Genomic DNA, 13,710 nt, shown 5'->3' with positions numbered 1-13,710 from the left:
TATATCTTTAGGTTACAAACCTAGTAGTTTTACTAGGTCAAAGTATGCTTGGTTTTATAGTCTTTTGAGCATAGTTCCAAAGTATTCTTCAGAATGATATGACTAGTTCATAACTCTACCATGAGTGCATTACTTCCCAACTTTTCAACATCCCCTCCAATATTTTTTACTGGCCCAACAATCTTGTCTTTACTTTTCTTTTAAAGCAAGAAACAGAATGAGAGTATTGAGAAAGCACTAGCAAGCATCAATTAATCCAAGATAGTAGCATTAGTTCCAAAAAGCACTTGCAAAGAAAATCAAATGTTTTGGGTGGTTGAAAAATTTAACAACTAATTTAATTAAATTAAAATTTAATAACCAATAACTAGCATAAAATGAGTGTGTAAGTAAGTGCCATGAGGCTTTTAAAAAGTTACCTTAGAGTTGGTCCCTCTTTTCCTCAAATATGACAGTTTTAGTAGAGGGCCAGGAGGTAAGACTCCATGTCCAGGTTTTAAGTCTTACAATAACTTGGCTCACCAAAACTCCCTTATTGATATAGCAGAGACTGGTTGTCAATATAATAAATTAATAATCTAGCAACTGAAGCAAAATGCAAATACTACTCTTTGGCTTAAAAGCTAAACCTGTAAATTTAGGACAGGAAAGAATGTCCACAAGGAGACTAAAGATATTTGGGAGAAAGATACATGAGATAATGGTATAATAAACTTTACTCTGATGCGTATCTCAACTATTTATATCTCTGTCTAAGTAACCAAGATCCGGGGCTTAAAGGGTTCAATCATTTACATCATGGTAGAATTTTGTTAGGCTATAGGAATTTTAAAAGAGTATACTTTGTATCAAACCTATGAGTATTTTATATATATATATATATATATATATATATATATATATATATATATACTTGTGTCTCTGATCAATAAACTTTGAAGAGTCAATAAACAGGACTTCTCTGCCTGGCCCCAGTATGTCACATCCTTCATATAGAGGAGCTATAGGAGCTGGACTCCAAAAAGTTTTTCTTTGATATTTTCCCTCAAAGTAAAAAAAAAAAGGGTTGAAATATAAACAAGATCTTGCATTGTATATTTTCATGTGTACAATTCAACCATTATAGAGTTATCTACATACTGTTAAATTTCATCAATTCTTGGATAATCCATTAATATATGAAATATTCTATCACAGAAAAACTAAAATCCATTTCTTTTTGTTACACAGAGATCCAAATATTATCTAAAGAAAAACATTTTTAGTCATTTTGGTTTTCTTTCACATTCATATATCAATACATTTATTAAAATATTCCTGTTGAATTGTGTGTGGTCTTCTTCTTATTAAGTCACTTTGATATCTTAACATCAGCCATCCAGACAAGACAGGTAAACCAGAAAGATGAATCTTCTTCACTTCCCTAACTACTTTAACTATGAAGTCAATTTTAAGTCATGACTCCAAAGGTTGTGGCAGCAAATTAGGTCCAATTTCTTCATAATCCTTTTTGGTGTGGAATATTTGGTAGAACTTGGGTGTGGAAGCCAGCACTGATCCCTCAAATTATATTGCGTATGCTGCATGTGATATGTAATAACTTGCACATCAATAAGTTTGGGACTCAGTGTACCACCACTAATTCTTCACTTAGTTTCAGCCTTGCATCAACAATTCCTTTCAAATCGTAATTTACGTTCAAAATCCCTGATTATGGTTGAATGCTCAGAAAGGACAATATTCTTTTTTCCCCCTTTTAAGTGGCATTTTATTTTTCCAAATACCTGCAAAGATAGTCTCCAACATTCATTTTCGCAAAACTTTGTGTTCCAGATTTTTCTCCTTCTCCTCCCATTTCCCCCCCTCCCCTAGATAGCAAGCAATCTGATAAGGATAAATGTGTGCAATTCTTCTAAATGTATTTCCATATTCATTATGATGAGCAAAAAAAAGATCAAAAGGTAAAAATCACGAGAAAGAAAAAAAATCAAGCAAACAGATCCACATTCATTCTTCATAGTTCTCTCTCTGGCTATAGATGGCATTTTTCATCACAAGTCTATTGGAATTACCTTGAATCACCTCATTGTTGAAAAGGGCCAAGTCCATCACAGTTGATTGATACTGTGTACAATATTCTCTTGGTTCTGCTCACTTCACTCAGCAACAGTTTATGTAAGTCTTTATTTTTTTTTTACTTTTTTAATTTAATAGAAAATAGAAAGAAAAGAAAAATAAAATATAACAAAACAAAGCAGAACATGGTCATGTGTCCAGCAGAATGTCAGGGAGGATTAAAAAATAATGAATTTTCAGTTCAAGGAAGGATATATAATAGTAAAAGAAATTATATTTATAAGTGACCACTTTTTCTTTATATCCTTGGAGATTTTTTGTTCTCTGTGGTACACTTTTTTACTTTGTTCTTTTTTCCCCCTTTTGTCCCCCACCTCCCCTAAGCAGACTATAGTTAAGCAAGGTATATTTAATAGACACATACACATACATATACATAGACACACACATATACATCCATAGACCCACACACATACACATGTATGCATATACACACACATATGTCTACATATACTAAAAACATACACATATATACACACACGTGGATTTAGCCATATGTAAACATGCATCTAAAATAACATTAGTATGGCTGACATATAATGCAAATTTCTCTCTTCATTGAATCTTCAAACTTCACAGTGTCTAAGAGCAATGACTACTAACTGTACTTTTTTTTCCCCAATAAATTCAATTCCTGATCTATGTTGTTGTATTTATGCACATCTATTTTTTCCTATCTCTGCTAAGTCTTTTACTTTAATTCATTCTTTATCTTCTGTTTTGTTATTTCTTGGTCTCTTATACTTTCACTGACTTCTCCTTACCCAACTCTAATTTTCAAAGAGTTACTTTCATCTTTGAGACTCTTTATCTCTTTTTCTTGTTGGATCACTTTTTTTTCATAATCTTGTTTTTCTTGGATGGCTTTTATTTTTATTTTTTTCTGTAATGTCTCTCATTTGATTTTTAAATTCTCTTTTAAGTTATTTTATAAATTCTCTCTGGACAGGGAGCCATTTATCATCACTCTCTGGGGTAGAAGCTTTTTTTTTTTTAATGAAAGTGTCCTACTTTGAAGATGAACCAGTCTTCCCTATTCTCATAGTAAGTTTCTATGGTTGAGTTCTTTCTTCTTTGCCTCTTCCTGTCTCTGCTAAGTCTTCATTTTTTTAATGAGAAATATTAGTGTAAACAGCTCTAATTGTGAGGTGAGGGGATTGTACCTCTGGCTTCCCTTCAGTTCTTCCCTCTGACTAGGAACCCCAAACCAAGAGCTTCCTCCTCCTGCAAGTGCCCGAAGTGAGCAGTGTCCCTGACCCACTGCTTCTGCCCTCATGGGTTGTGCTGGCTCCTTACCATCGAGGGCTGTGTCTCAGCAGCACATCTGGGCCTAGCATTCCTAATCAGCCAAGATTCATTCAGTCTTTCCAGACTTAGATCCCTGTTCCTTAAGCTGTCCAGGAGGTAGAATCTTCTGTGGCTCCTGCTGAGACCCCAGCTCACCCCAGGACTCCCCATTTGGTGTTTCTACATAGCTAGCCCAGAGGTGTTTGTACTTTAGACAGGTTAATTCCAGCCTGAGGTCTTCTCATCTTCTTGGGCTGTAGAAGAAGGACCCCTGTTTTGTCTCAAATCTTCTTGATTTTTCACCAGTTGTTAGGTTAAGGTTTATGAATTTGCTCCTACAGGTGCTCATTCCCACAATAAGACCTGACACCAGCTTGTATAAAAATGTTTAATAATAATGAATTATTAAAAAAAAGGAAAACAAGAGTTGACAGTACAGTTCTTACAACAAAAGCACTTAATAAATCTTATAATTAACACAACTACCATAATACAAAGTGACACATAAACCAGGGAAGAAAAGAAAGAATACATCACTGAATCAGGGAAGCGCCAACATTGTAGATCTATGGCTGGGGAGTTCCAGATTGTAGCCCTGCAATCCTGACCAGTAGGATTCTAGGCAGAGCATCTTCTCCATGGGTGAGATTCCAAATTGTGTAGTAGCCTGTCTGACTTAAGTAGCCCAGAGAACAAAAACGGCCACATGCCATCAATGTTTCACCTTCTTGAACAAGTTCAAAAGGGGGCCAACTCTGCCAGAGCCAGTCAAGAGTGAAAAAAATTGTTACTGGAGTGGCTAGCTCAAGTACACAGATAACATGTCCTTGGTGGATTTTGTCAGAATCCACCCAGGATGTTATTCTCTAACTTATGTCTGTTTTCACTGAACTATAATTACCCTATGGGTGGAAAGGAAATATGGTTTGCTTATAGGCTGAGGCCTACAGAATCTTACTACATACTTGTACCTTTCACCAGTCTATGTTCACCCTGAGGCACAAATTTGTTCCATTTGTGGGGGAAATCTAGAGACCTTAAAATTTATCAACCTACTCTACCATCTTCCCAGAATCTGTCTCTTCTGACGGGAATCCACTCAGTTTCCAGTTCCTTGCCACTACACAAAGAGCTCCTACAAACATTTTTGCAAATGTGGGTACTTTTCTCTTTTTTATGACCTCATTGGGATAGTAAAGACAATGCTGTATCAAAGGGTATGTAGTTTTATAGCCCTTTGGGAATAAATCCAGAATGGCTGGATCATTTCAAAATCCACCAATAATGTGGAGGATATTTTTGTAGAAAGGATATCTGACATTGATGAGAATTTCTGTATTGTCTCATCTATTACTTTTGAGAAAGGCTGTGTAAACTCTGAATTAGCAAACTTTGGTTGAAAGAATATTTCTGAACTTAGGAACTGTTAATAACTAATATCAATAGAAAATGATTTTTTTGAGATTGCATTGATTCCAGAATACTGTTTAATCCACTTTGACCCATCTGTGTCATGCTCATTAATTTCTTTGACTAAATCTGACTATTTCCAGATATTGTTCAGGAATTACCACTACTTGTTCTCTCAATAACTGCTGAAAAAATGTTATCACCCTCAGAAATTGGAATGCGCTTGATACAGCTGTCAATAATATACTCTTCAATGACAGGAATGACGTGAGTATACTATCTCCAGAAAAGGACTTCCCCAAGATTAATTTGGGCATGAAATTCAATGACCTGAATTCATGCATGGAACAATAATCCAAAACATAAAAATGGTCTCTTAAGAGTTGGTATTATTGGGGGTTCAGACTCCCTGAAATATATGATGAAAAAAGAGCCTAGACACTATCTTTTAGGAAATCATCAAAGAGAACTGCCCAAATATCATAGAAACAGAAGGTAAAATGACCATTGAAAGAAGTCACTGAATGCCTCCTGAGATCCCAAAATTAAAACCCCAAGGAATATCATGGCTAAACTTGAGAACTATTGGACCAAGGAAAAAATATTACAAGCAAAAAACAATACCAAGGACCCACAATAAGTATTACTCAGGATCTAGCAACTTCCACTTTAAAGGATTGAAGGGTCTGGACTCTGAAATTCTGAAAGGTGAAGGAACTTGGAATGCAGCCAAGAATAAATTACCCTGCTAAACTAAGCATTTTCTTGCAGGGAAGAAGATGGACATCCAAGGAAACTGGTGAATTCTATTTATGTTTGATGAAAAGACTGGAGTTAAACAAAAAATTTGACTTTCAAATATAGAACTCAAGAGAAGAATAAAAAGGTAAAAAGGAAAAAAAACTTTTGAAAACTGTATTTCTGTTATGGGTATATATTGACAGTACATGTATAATCTGATTTTACTGTTATAATAAACAAAGAAACTAAAGATAGAAAGGGGATTATAACAGAAAAAAGGGGAAAGTGGAGGTAAAATGAGGGAAATTACATCTCAGGAAGAGGCAAACAAAACATTATAATTGAGGGAAAGAAGGGAGGGTGACAAATATTGCGTGAATCTTATTCTCATCAGATTTGGAACAAAGAAAGAATATTAGATATATTTGGTTTCACCGAGAAACATCTCTCATCTTATAGAAAAGTGGGAAGGGAAAGGGGAAAAGGGAAGGAGTAGGCTAAATAGAAAGGAAAAGAGAAATAGTAGGGCAAAGGCATAAGAAAAGGGGAAAGTCTCTAATAATGGGAAAGACTGCTTGGGGCAAATAGTGCTCATAAGTAAAATACTGGGGAGGAGGGAAAGGGGAAAAGGAAAGAGAAAAGTATAGTTTGGGGATAATAACATGGGCAGAAAATACAGAATTAATAGTTTCAATTGTAAATATGAATGGGGTGAACTCCCCCATAAAACATAAGCAGATAGCAGACTGGATTAAAATCAGAATCCTACAATATGTTGTTTACAAGAAATACATTTAAAACAGAGCAATACATACAGAGTAAGGGTAAGAGGTTGGAGCAGAATCTATTATGCTTCAGGTGAAGTAAAAAAAAAAGCAGGGGTAGCCATACTGATCTCAGATCAAGCAAAAGCAAAAATCGATCTAATTAAAAGAGATAAGGAAGGAAACTATTTCTGGCTAAAAGGGTACCATAGATAATGAAGCAATAGCAATATTAAATATATATGCACCAAGTGGTATAGCATCTAAATTCCTAAAGGAAAAGTTAAGAGAGGTGCAAGAAGAAATAGACAGCAAAACTATAATAGTGGGAGATCTCAACCTTGCTCTCTCAGAATTAGACAAATGAAAGCACAAAATTAATAAGAAAAAAGTTAAAGAGGTAAATAGAACACTGGAAAAGTTAGGTATGATAGATCTTTGGAGAAAACTAAATGGAGACAGAAAGGAGTTCACTTTCTTTTCAGCAGTTCATGGAACCTAAAGAAAAATTGACCATGTATTAGGATATAGAGACCTCAAAGTCAAATGCAGAAAGGCAGAAATAGTAAATGCATTCTTTGAAGATCACAATACAATAAAAACTATATTCAATAAAAAGCCAGGGAAAAATAGACCAAAAAGTACTTGGAAACTAAATAATCTCATCCTAAAGAATGAATGGGTGATTCTCCAATTGATAAATGATCAAAGGATATGAACAGACAATTTTCAGATGATGAAATTGAAATTATTTCTACTCATATGAAAGGGTGTTCCAAATATTGATCAGAAAAATGCAAATTAAGACAACTCTGAGATACCACTACACACCTGTCAGATTCGCTAAGATGACAGAAAAAAATAATGATGAATGTTGGAGGGGATGTGGGAAAACTGGGACACTGATGCATTCTTGGTGGAGTTGTGAACGAATCCAACCATTCTGGAGAGCAATTTGTAATTATGGCCATAAGTTAATAAACTGTGCATACCCTTTGATCCAGCAGTGCTACTACTGGGCTCAGTATCTCAGTATCATTTGTATCTCAAAGAGATAAAGAAGGGAAAGGGTGCTGTATGTGCCAAAATGTTTGTGGCAGCCCTTTTCATAGTGGATAGAAACTGGAAAATGAACGGAAGCCCATCAATTGCAGAATGGTTGGGTAAATTATGGTATATGAATGTTATGGAATATTATTGTTTTGTAAGAAACAACCAGCAGGATGAATACAGAGAGGCTTGGAAAGACTTAAATGAACTGATGCTGAACCAGGAGGTCATTATACACTTCAACAACAATATTGTATGAGGATGTATTCTGATGAAAGTGGATATCCTCGACAAAGAGAAAATCGAATTCAGTTCCAATTGATCAATGATGGACAGAATCAGCTACACCCAGAAAAGGAACACTGGGAAATGAATGTGGACTACTTGGATTTTTGTTTTTCTTCCCAGGTAATTTTTACCTTCTGAATCCAATTCTTTTTGTGCAACAAGAAAACTGTATGGTTCCACATACATATATTCTATCAAGGATATACTATAACATAAATAATATGTATAAGATTTCCTGCCATCTAGGGGAGGGGGTGGAGGGAGGGAAGGGAAAAGTCAGAAGAGAAGCGAGTGCAACAGATAATGTTGTGAAAAATTACCCATGCATATGTTCTATAAATAAAAAGTTATAATTTTTTTAAAAAAAGAATGAATGGGTGAAACAGCAAATCATAGACACAATTAATAATTTCATCCAAGAGAATGGCAATAATGAGACAACACACCAAAATTTGTGGGATGCAGCCAAAAGCGGTAATAAGGGAAAATTTTATATCTCTAGAGGCTAACTTGCATAAAAAAGAGAAAGAGAAAATCAATGAATTAGGCTTGCATCTAAAAAAGCTAGCAAAAGAGCAAATTAAAACCCCAGTCAAACACTAAATTTGAAATTCAAAAAATAAAAGGAGAGATTAATAAAATTGAAAATAAAAAACTATTGAATTCATAAATAAAACTAAAAGTTGGTTCTATTAAAAAAACCAACAAAATAGATAAACGCTTAGTAAATTTGATTAGTAAAAGAAAAGAGGAAAATCAAATTGTTAGTCTTAAAAATGAAACAGGAGAACTTGCCACTAATGAAGAGGAAATAAGAGCAATAATTAGGAGTTACTTTGTACAACTTTATGCCAATAAATTTGATAACTTAAATGAAATGGATGACTACCTTGAAAAGTATAGCTTCCCAGATTAACAGTGGTTATTGTTTAAACAATGGTTTAACCAAAAAATTGGTTAAACAATGGTTTAACCAAAAAATTGGTTAAACAATTTCTTAAAAAGAAATAGGACAAGCTACTAATCAACTCCCTAAGAAAAAAATCCCCAAGACCAGATGGATTTACATGTGAATTCTTCCAAACATTTAAAGAACAATTAACCGCAATCTATATAAACGATTTGAAAAAATAGGGAATGAAAGATTCCTACCAAATTCCTTTTATGACACAGACATGGCACTGATACCTAAACCAAATAGGATGAAAACAGAGAAAGAAAATTATAGACCAATCTCCCTAATGAATATTGATGCAAAAATCTTAAATAAAATATTAGCAAAGAGATTACAGAAAATCATCCCTAGGATTTATATCAGGAATGTAAGGCTGATTCAATGTTAGGAAAACTATTAGCATAATTGACTATATCAGTAACCAAAATAACAAAAACCATATGATCATCTCAATAGATGGAGAAAAAGTATTTGATAAAATCCAACAGTCATTCCTATTAAAAACACTAGCGAATATAGTAATAAATGGACTTTTCCTTAAAATAGTCAGGAGCATCTATTTAAAGCCATAAGTAAGCATCATATATAATGGGAATAAACTAGAACCATTTCCAATAAGATCAGAATTCAAACAAGGTTGTCCATTATCACCATTACTACTCAATATTGTATTAGAAATGCTAGCCTCAGCAATAAGAACTGAGAAAGAGATTAAAGAAATTAAAGCAGGTAATGAGGATACCAAATAATCACTCTTTGCAGATGATATGGTGGTATACTTAGAGAACCCCAGAGAATCTACTAAAAAGCTATTAGAAATAATCCACAACTTTAGCAAAGTTGCAGGTTACTAAATAAATTCACATAAATCATCAACATTTTTATACATCACTAACAAAATCCAACAGCAAGAGATACAAAGAGAAATTCCATTCAAAATAACTGTCGATAGCATAAAATATTTGGGAATCTATCAGCCAAGGGAAAGTCAGGGAATATATAGGCAAAACTACAAAACACTTCACACAAATAAAATCAAATCTAAACAAATGGAAAAATATTAAGTGCTCTTGTGTAATGGGCTGAGGTTTGAGCTGATGCACTGAGGTCCCAAGTACATGAGGCTAGATAGTAATTGGGCTATACTCTATTAATATACATGATTGGATAAAGAATGGTCCCTGCCCACTCTCCGTGCAAGTCCTGATGTGTTGTATAGGAAATGACGATTTTGGTGGGTGGAGGCAGAGAGAGAGACAGGAAGAGAAGCTGGGAGAGATTGGGCTGGGTTCGAGACTCCGAGCTCTGCTGGTTGTGTGGCTGCTGGTCGAGCTAGCTTCTTGACTCAGCTGCACACATTGCTATCGCCGATTCTCTTCCACCTCCAATCCTTCTTCACTGAGAATAAAGACTGACAATTTTCCCCTAACCTGAATTCCTGTCTCGTGTTGATCTTAAAATACACGATCTTCACACTCTTGAACAGGTTGAGCAAATATAATAAAGATGACAATGCTCCCTAAACTAATCTATTTATTTAGTGCTATGCCAATCAAACTCCCAAGAAACTCTTTTACTGACCTAGAAAAAATAACAATAAAATTCATCTGGAAGAAGAAAAGATCAAGAATTTCAAGGGAACTAATGAAAAAAAAATCAAATGAAGGTGGCCTAGCTGTTCCCGATCTAAAACCATATTTTTATGTAGCAGCGTTCATCAAAACCATTTGGTACTAGCTAAGAAATAGACTAATTGATCAATGGAATAGGTTAAGTTCACAGGAAAATAGTCAATAACTATAGTAATCTAGTGTTTGACAAACCCAAAGACCCCAACTTTTGGGATAAGAATTCACTATTTGACAAAAACTGCTGGGAAAATTGGAAACTAGTATGGCAAAAACTAGGCACTGACCCACAATTAACACCGTATACCAAGATAAGGTCAAAATGGGTTCATGATGTAGACATAAAGAATGAGATTATAAATAAATTAGAAGAACATAGGATAGTTTACTTCTCATACCTGAGGAGGAGGAAGGAATTTGTGACCAAAGAACTAGAGGTCATTATTGAGCACAAAATAGAAAATTTTGATTATATTAAGTTAAAAAGGTTTTGTACAAATAAAACTAATGCAGACAAGATTAGAAGGGAAGCAATAAACTGGGAAAACATTTTTACATTCAAAGGTTCTGATAAAGGCCTTATTTCCAAAATATATAGAGAATTGACTCAAATTTATAAGAAATCAAGGTATTCTCCAATTGATAAATGGTCAAAGGATATGAACAGACAATTTTCAAAAGAAGAAATTGAAACTATTTCTAGTCATATGAAAAGGTGTTCCAAATCATTATTGATCAGAAAAATGCAAATTAAGACAACTCTGAGCTACCACTACACACCTCTCAGATTGGCTAAGATGACAGGAAAAAGTATCCATGAATGTTGGAGGGGATGAAAGAAAACTGGGACACTGATGGTCCCAGTTGGTGGAACTGTGAATAGATCCAACCATTCTGGAGAGCAGTTTGGAACTTTTTGAGTTATCAAATTGTGCATACCCTTTGATCCAACAGTGTTTCTAGTGGGCTTATATCCCAAAGAGACACTAAAGAAGGGAATGGGACCTGTATGTGCCAAAATGTTTGTGGCAGCCCTTTTTATAGTGGCTAGAAACTGGAAACTGAAAGGATGTCCATCAATTGCAGAATCATTGGGTAAATTGTGATATATGGATGTTATGGAATACCATTGTTCTGTAAGAAATGACCAGCAGGATGAGTACAAGATTATACGATGATCAATTCTAATGGATGTGGCTCTCTTCAACAATGAGATGATTCAAACCAGTTCCAATTATTCGGTAATGAAGAGAATCAGCTATATCCAGAGAGAGAATTTTGGGAAATGAGTGTGGACCACAACATATCATTTCCCCTTTCTGTTATTGTTTGCTTGCATTTTTGTTTTCCTTATCAGGTTTTTTTTCTTTCTTTCTAGATCCAATTTTTCTTGTGCAGCAAGATAACTGTATAAATATGTATACATATATTGTATTTAACATATATTTTAACCTATTTGACATGTATTGGACTACTTGCCATCTAGGAGAAGATGTGGGGGGAAAAGTTGGAACACAAGGTTTTTAAGGGTCATTGTTGAAAAATTACCCATGCATATGTTTTGTACATTTTTTAAAAAGTCAATTTTAAAAAAGAGTTGGTTTTTCAAGTAGGTTACTGGAGAGAGGCTGAGCAATGAAGATGCATCTCTCTTACTTACTTTAAAAAAGACCCAGAAGGAGAGAGAAAATGCTGAACCTAGGTCAAAAAGTGAAAGGTACCAAAGGCCTGGGAAAATTTATCACACTGAACTAGCACCCCCCTAAATAAGAAGGGACAGATTGTGTATCTGGTATAAACCTGTTTAGCTCCTCCCCACCTTTGAAGAGGGGAGGAGAAAGAGGGGAAAATGTCTTTCAAAAGAGTAAAGAGTTCCTCTCTAATGCCCAACTCTTTCCTCTAGTGGTCAAGGGAGCTTGTTCCTAAGTACAGTAGATGCCATTTAGTCCTTGGACATGTCTGGCTTTGAGAATGCTTATGCTGGCCCTGCTGCTGCTGCTGCTCTACATGTAAATCTTGGCTGGATCTTCCTGGACATAGCATAGTCTAGTTCCTGTTCCTCTTCCTCCTAGTCGTCTTCTTCTTCCTCTTCTACAGTCCTTTTCTCTCCAGGAGCATCCCCATCCCCAGCAATCTCTTCTATCAGCACCTACTCCAGCCTCTTTCTCACCTGTTGTACAAGTTCTTCATTTCCTGATATCTTCATCAGTCACCACGAATGCTTTGCAGAGTGATTGGGAGGTATCAAGTCACACTCCAGGGTTCTTCTCAATTGCTGCCAGTAATGGGCATTGTGCTAGTGCAGAGCACTGGCAATGGCAGAGAGGAGGGTTTCATCGGTACAACCGGAGCCAACCCCTTGTAAACCTTTAGGTAGGTCCACTGTTTTCACAAGCTCTTCTGCAATGTCAAAAACATTCGGTCCACTTAGTTTCTTCTCCCCAAAAAGCTGTCGAGGCTGGTCTACGGCTTTCTGGGAATCACTCTTTACTTTATGACTGGGATGGTTGGTAATCTTGATAACACGCTGTTTTGAAGACAGATGCTCTGTGCCCGATAAGGGAGTGTTGTATTTAAATCTGATTTTCCTTTGGCTTGATTAGAACAGTCAGAGAGCATCCTCTGTTGATTCTTGTTCATTTTATTCATGATCATTTTCCATGTTCGAAAGTCAACAGTGCTCAGGTCCATCAGCTCCCCAGGTAACCGGCAAGCTGAGGTTTGCTTCAAAACTTCTTCCCACTTGGGCTAGGCACTGCCACCATGCCCGGCAGGACCCCCCAGGGCTCCCATGCCTTGGACATGGCTCCATCACCTCCACTGCTGCCGCCACCACCACGAGGAGCCTCTCTTTTTCTTAAGATGGGGTAATTCACATATTTTATTCTTTCTTCTGTTAACACGCACAGTTTATATTTATGTAAATACTCATTCATTTCATTGACAAATTCAGTTTGCCTTGCATATGATTCCTAATAATTACCTTGGTTATGTGTTCACCCAATTCATTTTTGGGACTAGTAATTTGGTTTTCTTTCTTTTTTAAAAAATCAAATTACCAATGGTTTATCTATTTGATTGCTTTTTAAAAAAACCAAATCAAATCAATTCCTATTTTATTAGTTTATTTGTTTTACTTTCAAGTTTATTAATCTCATCTTTGATTTTCATGATTTTCATTCTGATATTTAATTGAAGATTTTAAATTTTTTTCTTTTTCTAGGTTAAAAAAAAACTGTGCTCCCAATTCCTTAATCTTTTCTTTGTCTGTTTTATTGATGCAAGCATTTAGAGAAAGATAATTTCCCTAAGTATTGCTTTGGTTGCGTCCCATTATTTTTGGTATGTGGACTCATTGTGGGCATTTTCTTTAATGAAATTATTGTTTTATATAATTTTTCTTTGATACTCATTCTTTAGGCATAGATTATTTAGTTTTGAGTTACTTTTT

General features: G+C 35.2%; 1 pseudogene; it reads right to left on the bottom strand.

The window, feature by feature from the left end:
- Nucleotides 1–12,234: 12,234 nt before the first annotated feature.
- Nucleotides 12,235–13,063, bottom strand: LOC100915462 (annotated as a pseudogene).
- Between the last annotated feature and the right edge of the window lie 647 nt (nt 13,064–13,710).

The sequence above is a fragment of the Sarcophilus harrisii genome, chromosome X (assembly GCF_902635505.1).
Source record: "Sarcophilus harrisii chromosome X, mSarHar1.11, whole genome shotgun sequence".
In the NCBI taxonomy this organism is placed as follows: domain Eukaryota; kingdom Metazoa; phylum Chordata; class Mammalia; order Dasyuromorphia; family Dasyuridae; genus Sarcophilus; species Sarcophilus harrisii.
Note: the sequence above shows the minus strand (reverse complement) of the source record. Positions and strands in the feature narration are given on the sequence as shown.